Below are 22430 nucleotides of genomic sequence, written 5' to 3'. Positions count from 1 at the left end.
AAGAAGACTAAAATTAAGATGCAGAAAGGGAAAGGGAGGTGATGCACCAAGATAGGATGGTGGTTATGACTCTATCCACATATGCACAACACATCAATAAAAAGTTCAAAATACACTAGTCTCAACTCTATTCTATCTCTAAGAATCCACATGCAGGTTTGGAACTGGTTGAAGTGCTGAAAGGAAAGACATCTTCACTTATATAGCAACCATCAACAGTTTGGACATGACATACAAACCTTGAAAACTAGAAAGAAACACCTACCAAAAGGAAAGATACATGCACATTTGAAAAATGGCAAGAAGAGGTAAGGGAGGAAAACTATTTCATTAATGGAAGGCAAGGAATTACATAGCATAGTGTTGCTGCAAAAAATGTAGACAAAGAAGAACCCATAAAAAGTATTTACAAATGCCTTTTAAAGAGCTCAGGCATAACTCTGATTAAACTTGAAGTTCAAAACCCAACCAAAGGTGGAGTCAAGTTGCAAATAGAAGCAATGAATGAATGTTAGAACTAAATCTAATCATGAGATACAATCTACTATTGAAGTGATAGGAAGGGCAAAAAACAAATGCATCCAACCGTAAGAAATCAAATCCCATGAGATTTGATCATTACAATCATTAATGAGGCATGAAGATGCATAGATTTCATGTAAACAAAGCCAAAGAATGTGATTTAACATTAAAGAACAATCCTTGTAATGTGTCATGGCCACAACAAATAAATCTACACCTCTGTCAAAGAAAATGCAGGATGGGATAACACGCAAGTTAACCCACCACAAAAATACAAAGTTGACCCGCATGGAATAAATTTGATTTTCCTTCAAAAGATGTGAACTATCTCTGTAGATCTTCATTTGAAATGAATAGCCCAGATGCTGCAAAAATTATCCTCAACAAGTGAATAAAACCCAACCATAGATGCATATCTTCCTTTATAGCCACGAATGACTAAGATGTACTCATAATATATCAAATATGATTCCAAATCCAACGGCCATCATATCTTCACAAGAGAAAAGCACAACAATGCAAAAATAAAACCATCATTGATACAAAACAACCCAGCATAAGAAGGATCTGCCATGTGGCATGCAACCGCTGGTCAGCACATTTCTTGAATGTTCAGTTGAAGAGGTAGTAGTGATTATGGTTAACACGAAATGTTAACCCTAGTATAAAATGTGTGTCAACCCATAGCTTAGCACATGAAGGAAAAATAAGCTAACTTGGCACATGAAGGAATTGAACTAGCTCGACACATGAAGGAACAAAGTCAACTCGACATATGAAGAAACCATGTTAACATGAGATGCTAACCCAACAGAAAAGTGTGTTAACCCACATCAAAGAATCCAGCCCATTAAGATCTCTCAAATCAGCTATCAATGATGGGTTGAATGGGAGCAAAAAATGGAGAACAAGTTACCCAACTAGTCTTTTAATCCTCTGGTCCCTTAGCAACTCTATGCAGACTAGTATCCTTTCATACTGACAAGGCATACTAACAATGCATGGTCACAACCAAGCATCCTCTCTACTCCCATCCTAGTCTATACTAGCACTCAAGGCATGGGCGAGGAAAGACAAAAACTCTTATTAGGTTCACTTTACTCTCATTTAGTGTAGTGTTTTCACTTATTAACTACTTACAATGGGTTACCCATCAGCCTCTTTAGGGCCTTGGCCTTCATTGAAAGTCACTTCCCAACTTAACATACAAATTACCTACCCTAGGCTCATAGAAGTACAAAACAAAGAATCACATTTTTAACCTCAACCCTATACAAGTGGCTGGAAAGCATCAAAAGACAATTCACAATAACACCTCAATCCTTTACAAGCAACTGAAAAGCATCCCAAAAATAACTTATCGAAGACTCAAAGGTTAAGTCAAATAGGTCACACCATTCATCTTAATTTCACACAAGAACTCTGGAAAGCAATAACGAACAATAAATCCAAACTCATCATAGAACATACCAGACACATTACCATGGTTGAGTTTAAAATATCAAAGATCAAATCATCATCATGACATCGCAAACACAGAAATCTTGAGCCTCTAGTAACATCCTAAGACTGGTCACTCTAGTCAACCCAAACCCAAAACATAAGACAACATACAGTTAACAATGTAGTTTCATAGTTTGGTTTGATTTTGAAAACACATAGTCTAAGTTAATAGTAAGGTTTAAATTTTTGTTTCAATATAAGTTTTCAAGTAGATAAGATTTACAGTTTACCCTTACAACGTAACCCATTCTCATTTTTTGAACATATTGCACAATTACCCTTATCTTATGAGATTACAAAGATTATAATTAAATATCATAAGATGGCTTTATAAATAATTATCTCCAATAAATTATTAAAATAATAATTATTGATCATTAAATAAAAATACTACGATATTATTAATAATCAAGATTATTAGATAATAATATCAATGAATATTTTTAATGTTATTAATTAAAAACAAAACTTAATTTAAACTAAATTAATTTAATATTTATTTAAAACAAACTATATTAAAAATTCATTAATCATTAATTAAATCAATAATTAATAAAAACTGTTAATAAAGTTATTAATAAATAATAATTATATTTAATAAAAATTATAATTAATAATTTTTATTTTTTTTTAAATGCATATATAAAAGGAAACATTTAGGCCTATCAGTCATCTGCTAATTGTTGCTATTAGTGGTTGTTGCCATGGCAGTGTCGTCACTGCAGTAGTAGCAACTTATTGTTGTAAGGGCAGTACTTGCTACTATGGTAGTAGTCATAGCTATCATGTAGCCCCTCCATGAGAGTCGAGGGTGGGTGGGGATTTGGTGGCCCCACTCACCTTTTTATTATTAAATTTTATTTTGTTTTAAAAACAGAACAAGCCCCCCACCAATTAAATCACCAAAATTCCATTTTTTAATATTTAATAATGTGATTACATGGTAATTATAAATTACTATGTAATTTCATTATTTTATTTTATTTTTTATTAAATTTGCCAATATAAACCTATATACAAACCCAGATGAAATAATCAAAATCAATAAAACAAATTGGTCTTCCTTTCAAAACCCACATTCCATTTTATTTTTTTAATCAATCAAACAAAGGTTTCAAATAAAATCCATTCCTAGAAATTATCATGAAACAAAGAGTGATAAAACATAAACGAGGGTTTTCTAATTCTTAAAGCATAAACAAATATTTCTCAATCAAGAACAATAAACTCGCATACAAGGGTTTCAATCCCTAAAGAATTCTAAAAACAGGAAACACAACAAATATAGAGAAGATAGAAGATCGAAGAATGAAAACCATAGTATAAATAAACCACGAGATCCTACCTGGATCTAATGCTAAGATGACAACCAAATGAAGCACGCAAACAAAACCCTTTCTCTAAAAACTTCCTTCCTCAAAATTGCTCCTCCCAAAACCTCAGTTAATGGAAAATGAACTCTAAATTGTTGATAAGGAGTTCTCCCCTAAATTCGAGGCACTGATTGTGTGATCATGCAAGGGAACTCATTGATCACAATATTTGAACTCTGTTTACTTTTTGAATATTCATGCACACTTTATGCAATTTAAAATATCTTTAATAAATTAATTTCTCTTTCTCTCTTTATTTAATTTTCAAAGCATTTTTTTGATAAAATATTTATTAACTTAAGTAATAATAATATTTAGCATTTATTTAAAAATGATCTTCTAAATATTTTATTATTAAATTAAATAAATATTATTATGCTCTAAAATTAGAACTATAATTTCCTCTTTAAATTTAATTCTTTTTATTTAACTAATTTTCCAATTAATTAAATATAATTAAATATTGAAATTATCTTAATAATTTTCCATTCAATTAAATTCATTAAATAATTTTTTAATTTGACTTAATTAACAAAAAAAAAAACCAAAGAGCCACAAGACGAAATATGAAAACCCATCATAAAATACCACATACAAAATCAAACTCAAGGGTTATAATCATGAATTTACATCCTATGATGAATTTGGAAGGGTAATTATCTCAGATACGTGCCCTAATTTCCTAGGACAATTGGTTTTTAAGGTTAGGATTTGGACTCAAGAAATTATCTCCCCTCTTTTACCATTGAGATATTGCAATAGGGTACACTCATCCTAGCAATTAAGGGAAGTCAATACTTGGTAACTATAATCTGCATAAAATCCATGCATGTACAAACACATATATTCTAAACTAAACAGATAATTTCAGGAAGTGGTACATTGTATAGATCCCGACTAGCAGGTGACTATGACTCCCTTCCTTAACCACATCAGAAACATCATATATAAAGAAAATATACATGCACACCATACACATGCAAGTATGGGGTAAGTATCCATATAAAAAATGTACAAATTATCCATCCAACTAAATAACTAAAAACAATGTAAATCATCATCATCAAGGTATAATCATGCATATATGAAGTAACTAGTACCAAAGTAGTCTCATCATATAATCAATTGAGTATGAAAACAATATCCAATAATCTAGAAAATAATGCTACTAATCATCAAGCATAAACATAAATTGGCCTAAAAGAGTTCGGCAATAATAACTAAATGTAAACTAGAGGCAAGCACTACAATGGTGTTGTGTATTGTGAAGGATCAAGGCATAATTATTGGAGTTGTTGCATGTTCAAGGATGAAGATATGTATCATTGGTATGTTTAAGCTAACATACATTGGATCACATTGAATATTGTATTGTAAATGATAAATACTTTGTAATTAGATAGTAAGGGTGAAGTCAACCCTGTTGATATTTACATGGTTGATGAATTGTATAAATGTAATGCATTGTATCCATTTGTGGATCATGGATGTATGTGTGTGTGATTATATATGGTTGAGAGTGTGGGAAGTTCTATAAGTGAAATTTGTAGGTGAGCCATAGATATGATGTATATGTACTTCAATTGACCTAGACATGATGAATGTGATATTAGTGAGTTCATAAATCTTGGATTATAGTTCACGTGAAATGGTAGGGTATTAATCCTTCCCTTGTTCTAATTGAGCAATGAGCTTTAGGCAATGTGCTTGAATGTATGTGCATTCTCATTGTAATACCTTTAACAAGGTATAGTGCTTTTAACGGAGTACATAATCTTGTGGGTTTATCCCCACTATGGTTTTTCCCCTTCCAGGTCACAAATTTGTGTTATTTATTCATGATGTGTTGTGTTCAATGCCCTGCCAAGGGATCCAAAAGAATTAACCTAAATTTTTGATTAAGTTTGCCAAACATTTTTTTTTTAAAAGAAAGAATAACATACATGTCAAACATAAAGTAGTGGAAGCAATAACATACAATCATACATATGCAAACATAATAGATTACATTCCTTAAGGATCCCAAGATGTTGAGTCACATTTAATTTTTAATTAATACCAAGTCTAATAAATAACACATCCACATGAAAGAAAAATTAAAAGTCCAAAGTCCATTTAAATAATATACATTTGTTCTGAATGTCACTTGGCAATAAAATTTAGAATGCTCAATCATCCACTGTACATGTCATAGGGTATGAATGGCTAAAAGAATATACATTTATAAAACTAGATTACATCATCCTTTTTGGATCCATGATACAAAGTACAATACAATAAATGAAACCATCTATCATAAAGATATAACTATCCATCATAAAGATACAACCATCCATCATAAAGATACAACTATCCATCATAGTACACAAGGATAGAATGAAAGGAAATGCAAACAAAGAACTCTAGCCATGGCAACAACGAACAGATCTCAATGGTATGAGTAAAAAGTACTACCACCCAACTACGTGTTAACCCAAAAAGGCTCACTCCCACTACGCCGAGAAGATAGTCTCAAGTCCCAAATAGGATATCAATCCCAAAATCAAAAGTAATCTCTAAGTCCAGGAAACCCTAAAAGTAATCTAACTCAAAGTTTCCAAGATAAATCGACATCTAGACTCAGAGGAAAACACAGGCACATAGGAAATCTATACTACTAGTGGGCAAGTGTCATTGCACAAACCAACTCTAGGGTTACTTGGCTAGTCTTTTAATCCTTTGGCCCCCTAGTGACTCTATGAGCACTAGTATCATTTTATACTGAAAAGGCATACTAACGAGTCAACTCTTAGGTTACCCAGCTAGTCTTTTAATCCTCTAACCCCTTAGTGACTTTTTGTGGTACCAATATTTTATTAATTCATTTTAAACCCATTTAATGAATTATTATCACTTATTAAACTACTTATAATGGGTTACCCTAGTAGCCACTTTGGGCCCCAACCTCCATTGCAAGCCACTTCCCAAGTTAACATACAGATTACCTACCCTAGGCTCATAAATGTACAAATCAAAGAATCATAGTATATCACCTAAGTCCTATACAAGTGACTGGAAAGCATCAAATGATAATTCACAATAACACATTAGTTCTCTACGAGCAACTGAAAAACATCCCAAAAATATTGACTGAAGACTCAAAATGGTTAAGTCAAACATGTCATAACATGACATCACCAAGAACAAATCATACAAACACCTCAGTCCTATAAAAGTGACTAGAAAGTAATCCAAATATAATTGATCAAAGACTTAAAGGTTATATCAAATAGGTCACAACATTCACTTCAGTTTCACAAAAGAACACTGGAAAGCAATAACGATTGATAGATCAAAACACCTCATAGAGCATACCAGACACATTACCATGCTTGAGTATAAAAGATCAAAATCAAATTGTAATGCCCCGCTCAAAGATCCTTGGAAACAATGATGAAATAAAAGCCAAAAATTTTATTTTTTAACAAGTATGAATGCACATAACAACATCATACAGGGATAACAAAGATCGCAATGGAAGACTTCACCACAATCCCGACAACCAATAGATCTTCGAATGCCACTACCAACTGACACACATGAACAAAAGCCAAAAACCACCACAACAAGATGAGGGCTCAAGAAACGACCACTCATCAACAAAACACCAAGCTGGGGTAAAATGTAGAATCCTAAAATTTGGCTAAGCCTGAAATCCTGAAGCCCTAAAAATTGGCTAAATTTGGATTTCTGAAGCCCTGAAATTTCCTAGAATCTTTAACTTATCTCTGAGAGGTTTGAAACCTATCTCAAAAGATTTGTCACATATATTAAAATATATCGTAAGTATTAAAAATTAAATATACGTCAACTTATACTTAAACAATGTATTTTAAACCCCAAGAGACTGACTACAGAAACACACACAACGAAAAACCAAAAACAACACCAAGGGATGGAAGAACACCTAAGAAGTTACCCCGAACCAACCCTAAAAAGTTTAGATCAGACCAAAAAGTGCCCGCTACCCACCCGCGCAGGTTTCATAAAAATTGTGCGACACTTTATCAGCACTGTGCGATACTTTACCAGTGTCGTGTGACATTTCTCCAGAAGGAGGGCGACACCATCAGGGGTTGGGCGATACTTCTCCAAAGGGCATGCGATACTGGAAGTGTATCGTATGAAATTTCTTCAAAGGGAGTGTAATACTATAAAGTATCGCATGGAAAAACTCTAAGAGGCGTGCGACACAAACAGGGTGTGCATGATAGAGTTCAAATGGTCGTGCAACACTTTATTGTATCGCACCATGCTGACACATGGTTGCTCAGAAAAAGACAAGAATACTACAAAGGAAGAATGTTAATCCAAACAGAGTAGAACCTCCACACTGGGGAGTATTGGATCCACATAGATCGAGAAGTAAACACTCAAGTGCAAAAACAACAAGATGCCAAGAAGGAGATACATCTATCCATCTAAAACTACAGCAGAAAAGAACATATTAAAAGCAACATCACAGTGAACATAAGCAACATCACAATGAACTGAACAAACAAACTAAGCACGTGGTTCCTCCCAACCGTCAATAGCATTATAAGACCATCGTGGGTCCTAGCCATCCCCCGCATGTAACATCCCAAGCCACCAACCAAATCGTCAGTACTGTTGTGATAGGGATGTCACTACTAAATCATGCAACAATATAAGCATAAAGAAATCTAACATGCTAGTAGAAAAGCATAAGATAATCCTACAGTAGATAACATCACCTATCACATGCTAAACATCAATAAGCAATAAATATGCTACTACAGCAATTCACATCATCTAATCATATGCTAAACATCATAATATGGGAATGCGTCAAGTAAACTAAAATCATATAAACATGATATCCAAGAATTCTAATGAAAGCATAAATCACAAGAAAGCATACTCTGGAACTTAAAGTACCAAGTGAAAACATCCATCAACAGTCACACTAGGACAAAAGACTGTCTCTGTACACTGGTCCCTAGCAGTGGTGAAGGTAGCTACGCCTCCCAACCACATGGAACCCATAGGTCCACACCCGCTGTGCTAATGGAGATAAAGATCCAACCACAAACACACAAAACAACATTCATGGCTAACACTCATGCCAGACAGTATGATGGCTACAATCAAGAACCTAAGACAATGCAAGAAGTACAGGTCTTGGTCAGACACTCAAAAGGCTACTAAGTAGGGGCTGACATCATGGAGAGTCGCTTGGCATCGACAAGCCCAAGCTCGAATCGTGTGTTTCAACTCCTCAACAGAGGACCCCGCAAACACATTTTATTATCTTAAGTTTTATTACTAGTCACACATTTTATTTAGTTATCACTTATTTAAAACTTCCTATCCTTCGCCAACCTTATGGGACTAAGGTCACCAGGCTATGAGATAGAAGCCCTCTCCATATGCTACCCTACCCTACCCATGCTCATCCTACGACAAATGCCCGTGGGCATGCATACTCCCATCCCAACCCCAATGATCATAACTTTCGAAAGTACCGCGAAAGATCAGGCCTCACAAGTCACCCAACAAATGTACGCGCACGTACTCGTGTGTGGCACACCACCATCACGAAGATCACAACACAACGACAGGAATGAGAACACAATGCAAAGAAAACACCCAACTGAAAGAAACATAGGAAGAATGGATTCTACATGAATCCTAAAGCCAATAAAACCATACATCATGAAATCACTCAATCAGCCTCAATCCGAGAGTATGGATTCTACACGAATCCCAATGATGCAACAAGACCAAAATTCATGAACTTACTCAACCGGCCTCAATCTGAGAGTATGGATTCTACACGAATCCCAACATTTGTGAAACAAATAAAAGGTCTAAAAGAAATCATAACAACAGGTATAAAATCACTCAACCGAACACAAAGTCGAGAGTACAGATGCGACACGCATCCTAAAGCAACAAAAAGTGCAATAGTGGTTTGACTAATATCCAAACAGATCATCCAGGTTCACGACCCACATTGTGCTAAGAAAACCAAAGAAAATAGGGTGGCATGCAAAATGAGGTAAAAACTCCAATTTTAGAAAAATTTCAAAATTAAAACCCATTTGGCCTTTGGGTTCAAAAACTTCAAAAACTCAAAAATAAAAGGAATCGGACATCGTATGCAAAAACGGCTAGCATAACAGCCCAAAAACCCAATCCCTCATCCCGAAAAATAGGGAAATGTGGATTCGAAGACTTCTTTACGATTTGGGTCTACCTCAACAATCACCTACACCTATACATTGTGACAATCAAAGTGCTATTGCCTTGGCAAAGAATCCAGTTTATCATGCACGCACCAAACATATTTCACTTCAACATCACTTCATTCGAGAACAAGTTGAAGACAATCAAATTATTCTTCTTTATTGTAAAGGAGAAGATCAAGTGGCTGATATTTTAACCAAACCACTTTCTAAAGAGAGATTTCAGTTCCATTGTAAAAATTTGGGTTTACAACCCGTTGAAGTAAACTCCCCAAGTAAAGATTAAGGGGGCGTGTTAGAAAGGTTAATCTTTCCTTGGATATATATTTTAATTGGGATATTCCAAGGGTCCCTACATGTAGTTTGTCCACTTGTACACATGTGGAGGACATGTCATTGTTTGTCCTTTATTCCACATGTAAGGACAACTCTTGTTTATTTCTTTATTTAGTTTATCCTCCTTAAGAGGATTGTGACACTTTGCACACACCTATTATGAATGTGGCATTCATAGAAATGGGAGTTACAAATGCAACTCCTCTCTCATCTCTATATAAGAGATTCTCCTCCTTCTTTCTTCACAACTACAACTACACTCTAAGCACTTGATGTTATTGTATTGAGCTACTTTTGCTCCAACACTCTCTCTCTCTCTTCTCTAGGCATTTGCCTTCATTCATAATACTCACAAGGGGTTTTCTTTGCTTTCCCCTTATAAATCCTTGTCTCCATTGTTGAACCATCTTGGTGTATGCTCTTGGAGTTGCTTATCTTATGGTAACATTGTTTCACACTTAACTTACTTGGATTGTTTCTCGTTCCTTGCTCAACATTATCATTTCTTACATGGTATCAGAGCTTGGTTATCTAATCCTTGTTTTAAGTTTTGTGGTGAAGGTTTCCATTCATTGGAGCACACCTTATTTGGAGACGTTATTGAGAGAAGAAGTTTGTGTTGTGATTTTAGCTCTTTTTAACTAATCTTGTGCATGCAGGTTTCATATTTTTTTTAAACTAACCCTCTTTGGAAGGCTTGCTGCCAAAGGGTTTTCTTGTAAAGTTTCATATTTTTTACTAACCCTCTTTGGAAGGCTTGCCGCCAAAGGGTTTTCTTGTAAAGCTTCATATTTTTTATCTAACCCTCTTTGGAAGGCTTGCCCCCAAAGGGTTTTCTTAGTAATTTTCAAATTTTTTTGTTTTGGACGGCATGCCGCCAAAACAAAAAGTATTACATTATTAAAGTTTTATATAACTCTCTATTATTTCTTACTTCTTTTAAAAAATAAAAAATAAATATTCCTATATATTGGGTTTTTGTTATATGCTTTCAAAATTTTGGTATATGCCTATTCTCACATCAATTATCATTTCTTATAATTTGTACATTGCATTATTATTGCATTTTTTTAAAAAATAAAAAAAAATCAAAATCTTGGTTTGTGTTGGGCGGCCGCGCCACCCACGCGCCACCCCCACGCAACCGCCGCCGACTGTAGCCACTCTCGCATAGAGCCGCGCGCGCAACCACCGCCTGCAGTTTCTTTAGCCCCGCGTCGCCGCCACCGTTTGCAAAGCCCTGCGCCGCTGCTGCCGTTTGCAGAGCTGCCGCGCCGTCGCACAAAACCCAGTCGCGGTCACGAGCCGCCTGCCTTTGCCGCGTCCGTGGCTAAACTCCAACGCCTCCGCCGCAAGGTTTCGCCGCCTAAAACCTGCAACTTGCCTTATTCAACCACTGCCCGCACCATTTAAACCCTCTTCCACCGCTTCTTGGAGCGGCCCGCGTCCCAACCACGCGGCAACCGCCGCCCGCAACCTTATCCTCATTTTTTCAAATTCTCCACAATCCCGCTTTTTTTTCCACCGCCCACCTTTTTAAAATAATAAAAAAAAACTTGTTTTATTTAATAAAACTTAAACTTTTATAACCTTTTTATCACATTTTTTTTAATTTCTTTATTTTTTTAAAAACTAATAAAAAAATTAATTCAAAACATAAAAATAAACTTAATTTTTAAAATTAAAAAAAAAAAACAAAAACATAAAATAAATTTTTTACATTAATCAAAATAAATTTTTTTTTCTCATTTAACAATTGTTTTTAATTAATCTAATTTTCAAATTAAGGTTTTTTTCAAAAAAAAAGAGAAGAATTTTTTTTTCTTAATCATGTCAACATTAATTCCAGAAATCAAACTTAATTATTCTAATTATCATTCTTGGAAAACTCATATCTCATTTATTTTTCGTTTTAAACATCTCTTCGAAATAGCCACTGACCCTTCTCTTGAACCCGGTTCAGTGGCTCCTCAAGACGAGAAAGATACTTGGAAAGCTAAAAACGAAGAAGCTTTGGGATTAATTGGTATTTCCATTATTCCAGATTTATATGTTTTAATTTCTCACTGCTCTAAAGCTCATGATGCATGGTCCATCTTGAAAACCAAGTATGACAGTGGCGATGAATACTGCAAAATACAATTGCAAGATCAACTTGAAGATCTCAGGTATGCAGATTTTAAAAGTATGGATGAATTCCTCTTAAAATTTGATTCTCTTAAAAGTCAAATTATGGCTTTAGGTGTTCAATTAGAGGACATTCGTTTAATTCATCTTATTCTTAAAAAATGTCTTCCTAGACAATTTCAACAGTTTATAACTAATATTCATGCACAGCTTGCTATTCCTACTTTAACTTCTCAGTTAACTTATGTTATTTTTCAAACTTTATTAAGACAGGAAGAAGCTAAGCTAATTCAGTTTGGTACCCTCAAATCAACTGAACATGCATTTGTGTCTAGAAATTCAACTAATAATTTCCGTTCCAATAATAATGATTACAAACAATATAATTCAAATTCAAATAACTCCAACAATAAATTTCATGCCAAATATAATAATAATACCAATCATCCTAATAATACTCGTAATACTAATAATCAAAGGAATCATTCCAGTTCCAAACCTCATTGTTCTTATTGTGGCAAAGATGGTCATCTTGTCAATAATTGTTTTAAAAAGAAAAATGATAAAAAACCTATGAATCATAGTAACAATCATCAAACCTCAAACCATAAAAAAGGTAACTCGACTAGTTCTAATCCTCGTCATGCTTTTACTTGTAGCTTTAATCTTTGTAGACCTTTAGAATGGATTGTTGATAGTGGCGCATCACAACATGTCACTTCTCATAAAGAAATTTTTGATTCTTTACAACCTGATATTGCTAACATTCCTATTCAGTTAGCTAATAATCAGACTTGTAAAGTTGAAGGACTAGGTGATGTTACTATTCCTAATGGTAAATTACATGATGTTTTATATGTACCTAACTTGAAAACTAATCTGCTTTCTGTTTCACAGCTATGTCAGAACTATAAAGTTGAATTCTACAAAGATACATGTTATATCATAGATCCTCAAACTCTCAAAGTGATTGCTCATGCTAAAATGGATACTGACAATTTGTTTAAATTCCATGAATTTGCTAGTTCACGATATTCTTTACATACTTCTATTGATTTCAATATATGGCATGAAAGACTTGGTCATTTAAATTCTGATTATATTACTTTCATGCAAAAGCATAATATGGTTGATGGCTTGCCTCACATTGTTCCTTCCAAGATTGCCTGCACAGGTTGTATGAGTGGTAAGATGCATAGGGAGCCCTTTCCAAGTGGAAAATCATGGCGAGCAACTCATAAGTTGCATCTTGTCCATAGTGATCTTTTGGGCCCCATGGAGAATACCTCCATCCAAGGTTCTCGGTATGCACTTACCTTTGTTGATGATTTTTCTAGATGAACTTGGATCTATTTTTTGCATAGCAAGGATCAAGTTCTTGATATATTTATTGAATTTCAGTTATATGTTGAAAGGCAATCTGGGTATAAACTTAAAATTCTTAGAACTGATAATGGGAAGGAATATGTGAATAATGCTTTTCATTCTTATTTGAAATCATGTGGAATTAAGAACGAGCTTACTATTCCTTATACACCACAACAAAATGGTGTGGCCAAAAGAAAGCATCAGACCATTGTTGAAATGGCTAGAAGCATGTTGCATGCTAAGAATCTGCATTATAAATTTTGGGCTGAAGCCATGTTTTGTGCAACTTATATTCTTAATCGAACTCCTACCAAAGCTCTCAAGGCTATCACTCCAGAAGAGGCTTGGTCTGGTAGGAAACAAAATTTACATCATTTACGGATATTTGGTTCTATTGCTTATGTTCATACACCTAAACAGAAAAGGCATAAATTAGATGCTAAGTCATCTCCTTATATGTTTTTTGGCTATGATGAAAACACTAAGGGTTATCGTGTTTATGATTCCACTACTAACAAAGTTCAAATTGCTAGAGATGTTTGTATTGCAGAAAATGGAGTTCATGATTGCTCTACTACACAGGATGAAGAATTCAGTGGCACTAAAATTGTGTTGGTGGAGGACCAACCTCCTTCTCTTAACCCTACTCTTTCTCTTAATCAAGTACCACCGATTATTTCTGCTCCTACTCAAGTAGATACTAATGATACTTTTATTACTCAAGATTCTTCCTCTAGTGATAATTCCATTACAACTAAACGTAAACCTAAATGGGCTCAAAACCTCATCAATGAAGCTGATGATTATATTTCTAAATCTGGTGGAATTAAACATAGAAGGATTAATTATTGTAATTATGCTTTGATGACTACTATTATGAATTCTAACGATCCTAAGTCTTTTGATCAAGCTAACTCTCAACCTCATTGGCAGAAAGCCATGCAAGAGGAATATGATTCTTTACTTGCTAATCAAACTTGGGACCTAGTTAAATTACCTCCTGGCAAGAACCTAGTTTCATGTAAATGGTTATACAAAACCAAATTGAATACTAATAATGAAATTAGTAAATTTAAAGCTAGACTAGTTGCTAGAGGTTTTTCCCAAATTGAAGGCTTAGACTATAATGAAACTTTTGCACCTGTTGCTAAAATGCCTACTATCAAATTAGTTCTTGCTTTAGCATCTAAAATGAATTGGCCCATTCATCAAATGGATGTTAAAAGTGCCTTCTTAAATGGTGATTTACATGAAGAAATCTATATGGCTCAACCCCCTAGATTTGTTAAGAAAGGTAGTGAAAATCTGGTTTGCAAATTGAACAAATCTATATATGGTCTTAAACAATCACCTAGAGAATGGTATTCTAAAATTAATTCTTTCTTCATTTCTCAAGGTTTTACTAGAAGCAAAAATGATCCTAATTTGTATATTAAACATATTAACGATGATATTATCATTGTTATTGTTTATGTAGATGATCTAATTCTCACTTCTAGTTCAGACATTTTGATTTCTGATATTAAATTCCAACTTAAACAAAAATTTCAAATGACAGATTTAGGTATCTTACATTATTTCTTAGGTATGCAAATTTTTCAAACTCCTAACGGTATCTTTGTTTCTCAAAGCAAGTATGCTTATGATCTTTTAGAAAAATTTAAGATGAATGACTCTAACCATGTTTCAATTCCATGTGAATTAGGAACTAATTAATGAATGATATGAATACTTCTTTTGTTGATGAAACTTTGTATAGACAGTTAGTAGGAAGTTTAAATTATTTAACTCTTACTAGACCTGATATTGCTTATAGTGTTGGTTTAGTTTCTCGATTTATGTCTAAACCTCAACAAACTCATTTTAAAGTTGCTAAACACATCTTAAGGTATCTTAAAGGAACTATTAATATGGGCTTATTTTATGATGCAAACTCTGAATTTATTTTACATGGCTATACTGATTCCGATCTAGGTGGAGATCCCAATGATGGGAAATCCACTTGTGGTTATTTTTTCTTTGTTGGTTCAGGTCCAATTTCTTGGAAAAGCAAAAAAGAACACTCTATTTCCCTATGCTCAACTGAAGCTGAATACAAAGGTTGTACCAATGCAGCTAAGGAAGCTTTGTGGATTCGAAGACTTCTTGACGATTTGGGTCTACCTCAACAATCACCTACACCTATACATTGTGACAATCAAAGTGCTATTGCCTTGGCAAAGAATCCAGTTTATCATGCACGCACCAAACATATTTCACTTCAACATCACTTCATTCGAGAACAAGTTGAAGACAATCAAATTATTCTTCTTTATTGTAAAGGAGAAGATCAAGTGGCTGATATTTTAACCAAACCACTTTCTAAAGAGAGATTTCAGTTCCATTGTAAAAATTTGGGTTTACAACCCATTGAAGTAAACTCCCCAAGTAAAGATTAAGGGGGGGTGTTAGAAAGGTTAATCTTTTCTTGGATATATATTTTAATTGGGATATTCCAAGGGTCCCTACATGTAGTTTTTCCACTTGTACACATGTGGAGGACATGTCATTATTTGTCCTTTATTCCACATGTAAGGACAACTCTTGTTTATTTCTTTATTTAGTTTATCCTCCTTAAGAGGATTGTGACACTTTGCACACACCTATTATGAATGTGGCATTCATAGAAATGGGAGTTACAAATGCAACTCCTCTCTCATCTCTATATAAGAGATTCTCCTCCTTCTTTCTTCACAACTACAACTACACTCTAAGCACTTGATGTTATTGTATTGAGCTACTTTTGCTCCAACACTCTCTCTCTCTCTTCTCTAGGCATTTGCCTTCATTCATAATACTCACAAGGGGTTTTCTTTGCTTTCCCCTTATAAATCCTTGTCTCCATTATTGAACCATCTTGGTGTATGCTCTTGGAGTTGCTTATCTTATGGTAACATTGTTTCACACTTAACTTACTTGGATTGTTTCTCGTTCCTTGCTCAACATTATCATTTCTTACACAATTGATACAAAAATAGAAATCCAAACACCTTGACGGTGGAGACCACTCAGGGTCACAATCATGATCCATCACAACAAAAGATCAACAAGGTTGCATCCATCAAGATGACTTACAGAAGTCAAATGGGAGAGGCACTACACAAATCATCATAACGTCACAAATGCAGAACTCCCAAGCCTCTGGTAACATCCTAAGACTAGTCAAAGCTAGGTCAAACCCCGACACCTAACAGTAAAATCACACATCATAGAAAGAGTAAATACAAAAGTAACATTCATAATTCATTCTATTTTGGAAAACACACAAGTTTAAACTTCACTATAGGTTTCCAAGTTTTCATTTCCATTTCCAAATATTACAATTAATATTTTCGATCTCCATTAGGGTTTCAATTTCCAATTTCTCTAGTTACCAAATTCACTAAAGTTTTTTTGAGTTCACTAGAATCCCAAATGATTCAACTAATTCATATAAATTTATTTAAACATAGTTTCATAGTTCACTTTGTTATCAAACAAACACAAGATTTGATGTTCAAAACTAGGGTTTCAGTTTTTATTTTCCCAAAGTATATAATTACTAAGGTTTTCAAATACTAAAATTTTCCTACTATTACAAATCATTTTCATATATCTAAACCATATAAACACATCCAAGTTTATAAAAGAAAACATTAATTCTCCCAATTAATTTCTTTGATTGTTAATATACTTTAGAATTATATTTAAACAATAAAGTAATAAATCAAATTTTCAAATAATTATATTTCAAATTTTAACAATACTTATTAAAATTATTTATAATAATAATTATCAATTATTACCATAATAATTTTAAATTAATTAAACTTTGGAAAAACTTTCCCAAAAAGGAAACCTACTAAAAATAGAAACTTTCAAAAATAGAAACTCACTAAAAATAGAAACTTTCCAAAATGGAAACCTACTAAAAATATAAACTTTCCAAAAAGAAACCTACTAAAAATATATACTTTCTCGAAATAGAAACCTACTCAAAATTAAAGACATTCTAAAAATAGAAACTTCCTAAAAATAGAGACTTTCTAAAAATAGAAACTTACTAAAAATAGAGACTTTCTAAAAATAGAAACCTACTAAAAGTAGAGACTTTCTAAAAATAGAAACCTGCTAAAATAGAAACTTTCTAAAAATAGAAACCTAATAAGAATAGAAACTTTCCCAAAATAGCCCTGATATAGAAATCCAAACCAACTAGTGAAATTCTATAAAAAAAAATTTGTTTACTTTTCATAACCCAAAACCCAATTTAACAATTCCATATACAAAACCTCAATTTAACAATAAGGGTTTCAATTTAACTCTTTCACAGATGTATTCAAGAACATAGAACAATAAATCTTAACACAAGGATTTTCTAGTTTCAATTTGTATACAGATGTTTCTTGAGAACAATGAACAACCAAATCCATACACAAAGTTTTCAATCATTAAATTGCTTATAGAAGTTCCTGAAAATGAAGAACAATGAATATGCAAAACAAGGGTCTCAACTCAGAAGAATTTTGAAAACAAAAACAAAATAAACAGGGAGAAGATAGGAATTCAAAGGATAGAAAACCATTGTACAAATAAACCACAAGATCCTACCTAGATCTGATGCTAAAACAACAATCACATGAAGCACGCAAAAATAATTCCCTTTCTCTGAAAACTTCATTTTTCAAAATTCCTCCTCCAAAACCTATGTAATTACATAATGAGTTCTAGATCTCTTATAGAGTTCTCCCTTAATTTGGGGCTCTCATTGTGCAATCACACAATCTTTGATAAATAGTTCTCCCTTAATTTGGGGCTCTAATTGTGCAATCATGTGAGGGAACTCATTGATCAATTACTATTTATTACTTGTTATCTGTTACCTTTCAATGCACAAACTTTCAGATGTTTAATTAAAATATCTTTATTAAATTGATTAGCTTTCTCTCTTTAATTTAAGTTATTATATTTTAATTTCATGCATATGCTTTATGCAATTTAATTAAAATAAACTTTATTAAATAATTGCTTACTTTGTCTTTAATTAATTTATTAAATTTTTTTTCATTCATAAGCTTTATAAAATTTAATTAAAATAAACTTTATTAAATAAATGCTTACTCTCTCTTATTAATTTATTATATTTTAATTTCATGAATACGCTTTATACTATTTAATTAAAATAACTTTATTAAATTATGTTTTCTCTCTCTAGTTGATTATGAGATTTTTTAATAATACATTTATTAATTCAACTAATAATATTATTTAGAGTTTATTATTTAAAATAAAAATCTTAAATAATTATTATTAATTTCACTAAATATAATTATGCCTAAATTAGAACCAAAACTTTATCTTTAAGTTGAATTCTTTTATTTAATTAATTCACGAGATGTTTTTTTAATAATATATTTATTAACTTAATCAATAACATTATTTAGAGTTTATTATTAAAAGAGAACTCCTAAATAATTATCATTAAATTAAATAAATATAAATATGTCAAAAATAGAATTTTAATATAATCTTTTAAATTTAATTCTTTTATTTAATTAATTTTTCAATTAATTAAATATAATTAAATATCAAATTTCTTTATAATATTTCTATTAAATTAAATCATTAAATTATCTTTTAATTTGATTTAATTAAAATAGAAAATCATCATAGACCCACAAAAGCAAATATGACAACTCATCATACAAAACATAAAACTAAATCAAACACCAAGGTCAAAATCATGAATTCAAGTCACTTGACGAATTTGGAAAGGTGAAACTAACTCAGATACTTGTCCTATTTTTCTAAGAAAAATGGGTTTAAAGGTTAGAATTTGGACGTAAGAATTTATCTCCCCTCTCTTACCATTGAGATAATATAATAGGGTACACTCATCCTAGCAATTCAGGGAAGGTGATACCCGATACCTTCAATCTACATAAAATCCATGCATGTACAAACACATATATATGCTAAACTACAACTCCCTTCCTTAACCACATCAAAAATGTCATACATAAAGAAAATATACATGCACACCATACACATGCAGTATGGGGTAAGTATCCATAAGAAAACACATGATAATCCATCTAACTAATCATCATCAATAACTGAAATCACTGTAATAATCATCATAAAATCAACTGAATATGAAACAATGTTTGATAATTTGAAAGATAGTGCTACAAATCAACAAGCATAAACTGGCCTAAAAGAGTTTGGCAATAATAATAAAATGCAAACTAGGGGCAGGCACTACATTGTGTATCTTTGGTTGCATGCATAATTGCCATATCTAAGGTTTGAGGTTTAAGTTTTGCAAAATTGATTTATGTTTATGAGTTTTGGACACAACGATTCACCTCCCAATGGTGTGGTTGTCATATTCTATCAGTATATACAACCATAAAACATAGGATTTACCAAACCCATCACTTCCCAAAGAGTCCATCATCTAGGAAAGATCTGGGACCATCATGAAAATCTAGCTTAGACTAGAGCCTTTGCCACAATTAACCCTAAATTGATAGGTAGATCACCACTTTGAAGAAAAAAATGACCTCAATGAAAGACTCGGGGATGATAGCTAGGATAGACATCACCTCCTTTAAGAACCACATTCTAAACATAAATGATACCAATACACCCCACAAAGAATCAATACAAAAACCTCAACCTACAACTGCAATATCTCTTCCATCATCATCCTCCTACTCCCCTTGCACATCCCCATTTACAAGTCCATTTTAATTCCCTCCCCTCCCCTCACCTCACTTCTACTCCCTTCATCACTCATACACCTCATTTTCTTTATCACTAAACATTGTTTTTGTTTTTGAAATATAAATCAACCAAAACTAGGGGGTTGTCCCTTACAAGAAAAAAGTTGGTAACCAACACATTACTAGCAATGTCCAACAGCAAGCAAAAAACTAACTAAAAGTTAAAAAACCAAAGAGCCAACAACTAGAAACTAAATAGCATAATACTAGGAACAACTAAACTAAAAAGTCTAGAAGATCTAATACTATGGAAATTCATCCACATAACTATTGGCATAACAAGCCAATACCAAGTCTTAATTATAGTTGGATACCAACAAAACCAAAAATAGAAAATAAACATAAAAGTCTTGGATCCAAGGATCCCCTTAAACTAAATAATCTCAAATTTCTTTTTTCTCCTTCCCCTTCATAGCCAGTAGAATCCAAGACCAGTCATTGCCAAGGAATTTGAAGAGCAGCTTATGGTCCTCCATATCCATTCTAGTATCCTCCTTTTCCTATGCCAGCAACTAGAGGGTGGTGGTCGTAGTGTGGGTGACTTTGAGGTTAAATTTAGAGAAGGTAAAGAACCCTTCCTCTAAAACTTTAACCCTCTTTTCTAGTTTGACATACTGCTCCACCTGCTCCTCGATCGCTTCCTTGGTTTCCATTTCCACCTTCCTTGTTTTCCTCCTTGGTTTTCTGGACCTGGATTTTATCTTGCAAAACCATTGGATTGGTAAAAACCTTAGAATTTTCCTTTCCTAGGGATGAAATGGTTATGGGGGAGGTATCCATTTTACTGCTTTCTTCACAGAAGGTTATGGGCTGGAGGGAAAATCTTGCGGACACATGTGTAACCTCCGTGGTATCAGCATTACCAATAGAAACCTGAGTTTGTCCATTATCAACAGAATTATCTTCCAAGTTTATACTTCTTTCCACCTCCTCCTTACCTTCTTCTTTTTCCTCCTCCCATTCTTCTTTATTATTTTATGAGTTTTCCTCCTCCACCTCCTCCACCTTGAACCTGTTGGATTTTTATTTATGCCTTGCCTAGGATTGGGCAAGTCTTCCAGATCTCCTCCTTGCCTTACCTCCTGCCTCCTCCTCTGAATCCTTTTCATCCACCCCTACGAGTTTTTCAACTTTTATCTTCTTATTACCCTTTTGCTCCACAGTCGTATCAATTCTTTTTCTTTTTCTTGTTTTCCCAACAAGGGGAGGGGCAAGGGGTGTGAATTTTAGTACCAGTACTAGTGCTCGGGGGTAAATTCTGGTAGTGGCAATGATTGTCAACTACCACCACCCTCGGGGGACACAGGGCAAGGTAAAACTAGTAGAGGCAGAAAATTATGCCTTGATGGATTATGGTATATTTTTTCCCTTCTCTTTTCCCTAATATCCACTACCATATCCTCAAGAGAATGCAGAAGATAAAACGGGATAGAAATGAAATCCCTATTTCTAAAATGATTTAACAAAGGGAAATGGTAGTAGTAACAAACACCAAGCTTGCCCTCCAGCATCAGATATCTCATGAGAACCAAGCACACATCGTCCCATGGGGCTGGCAACTTGTCCCTTTTAAACCCTCCTTTATATCAAACTAGCTCCTCATTTTTTGCAAAGAAATTATTCATACTGGCCTCATCTGCAGTTTTAGTGACCTTTCTCCATTTTTTTTTCCTCATTGAAAGACCAATTGCCATGGCAATCACTTCCTCAGTCACTTGGAAGATTATTCCATTGATGGTGACCTTGTGGTCATTCCACCCATTAACAAATTGGAGGGCACAATTCTCACCGTACCTTGCCATCGACCGCATGTAGGGAAAAAAAACCCCCTTCTTTCAGTAGAAACCAGGTGGCCATCCTATCTTTAAAGTTCTCTATCTTCATGGGCTCTAGCCTATTTAGGGCCCCAACCATATCAATTCTGCCAATTTTCACCTCCCCTTCTTTAGTAATGAGCATTTGAACTTCCTTTTTTGCGATATCTTTGCAACTACTATTCACCTTAAGCCCTTTAACAATAAACCAAAAAAAATTCCAGACCCATGCTTGATAAGTTTCAAAATCCCATGCGAAATTATTGTGGGATTTGTGATTGCATAGCATCATAATTCTCACACCCCAAAAATCTCTGATAGTCTGATTAATGA

The 22430-nt window shown here is 33.5% G+C and overlaps 1 pseudogene; it reads right to left on the bottom strand.

The window, feature by feature from the left end:
• The window catches only part of LOC149533053 (homeobox-leucine zipper protein HAT14-like), a 35968-nt pseudogene extending 13883 nt beyond the window's left edge, over window positions 1-22085 (bottom strand).
• Between the last annotated feature and the right edge of the window lie 345 nt (window positions 22086-22430).

Source organism: Cupressus sempervirens, chromosome 10 (assembly GCF_028749045.1).
Source record: "Cupressus sempervirens isolate cs-2001-9-10 chromosome 10, ASM2874904v1, whole genome shotgun sequence".
Lineage (NCBI taxonomy): Eukaryota > Viridiplantae > Streptophyta > Pinopsida > Cupressales > Cupressaceae > Cupressus > Cupressus sempervirens.
Note: the sequence above shows the minus strand (reverse complement) of the source record. Positions and strands in the feature narration are given on the sequence as shown.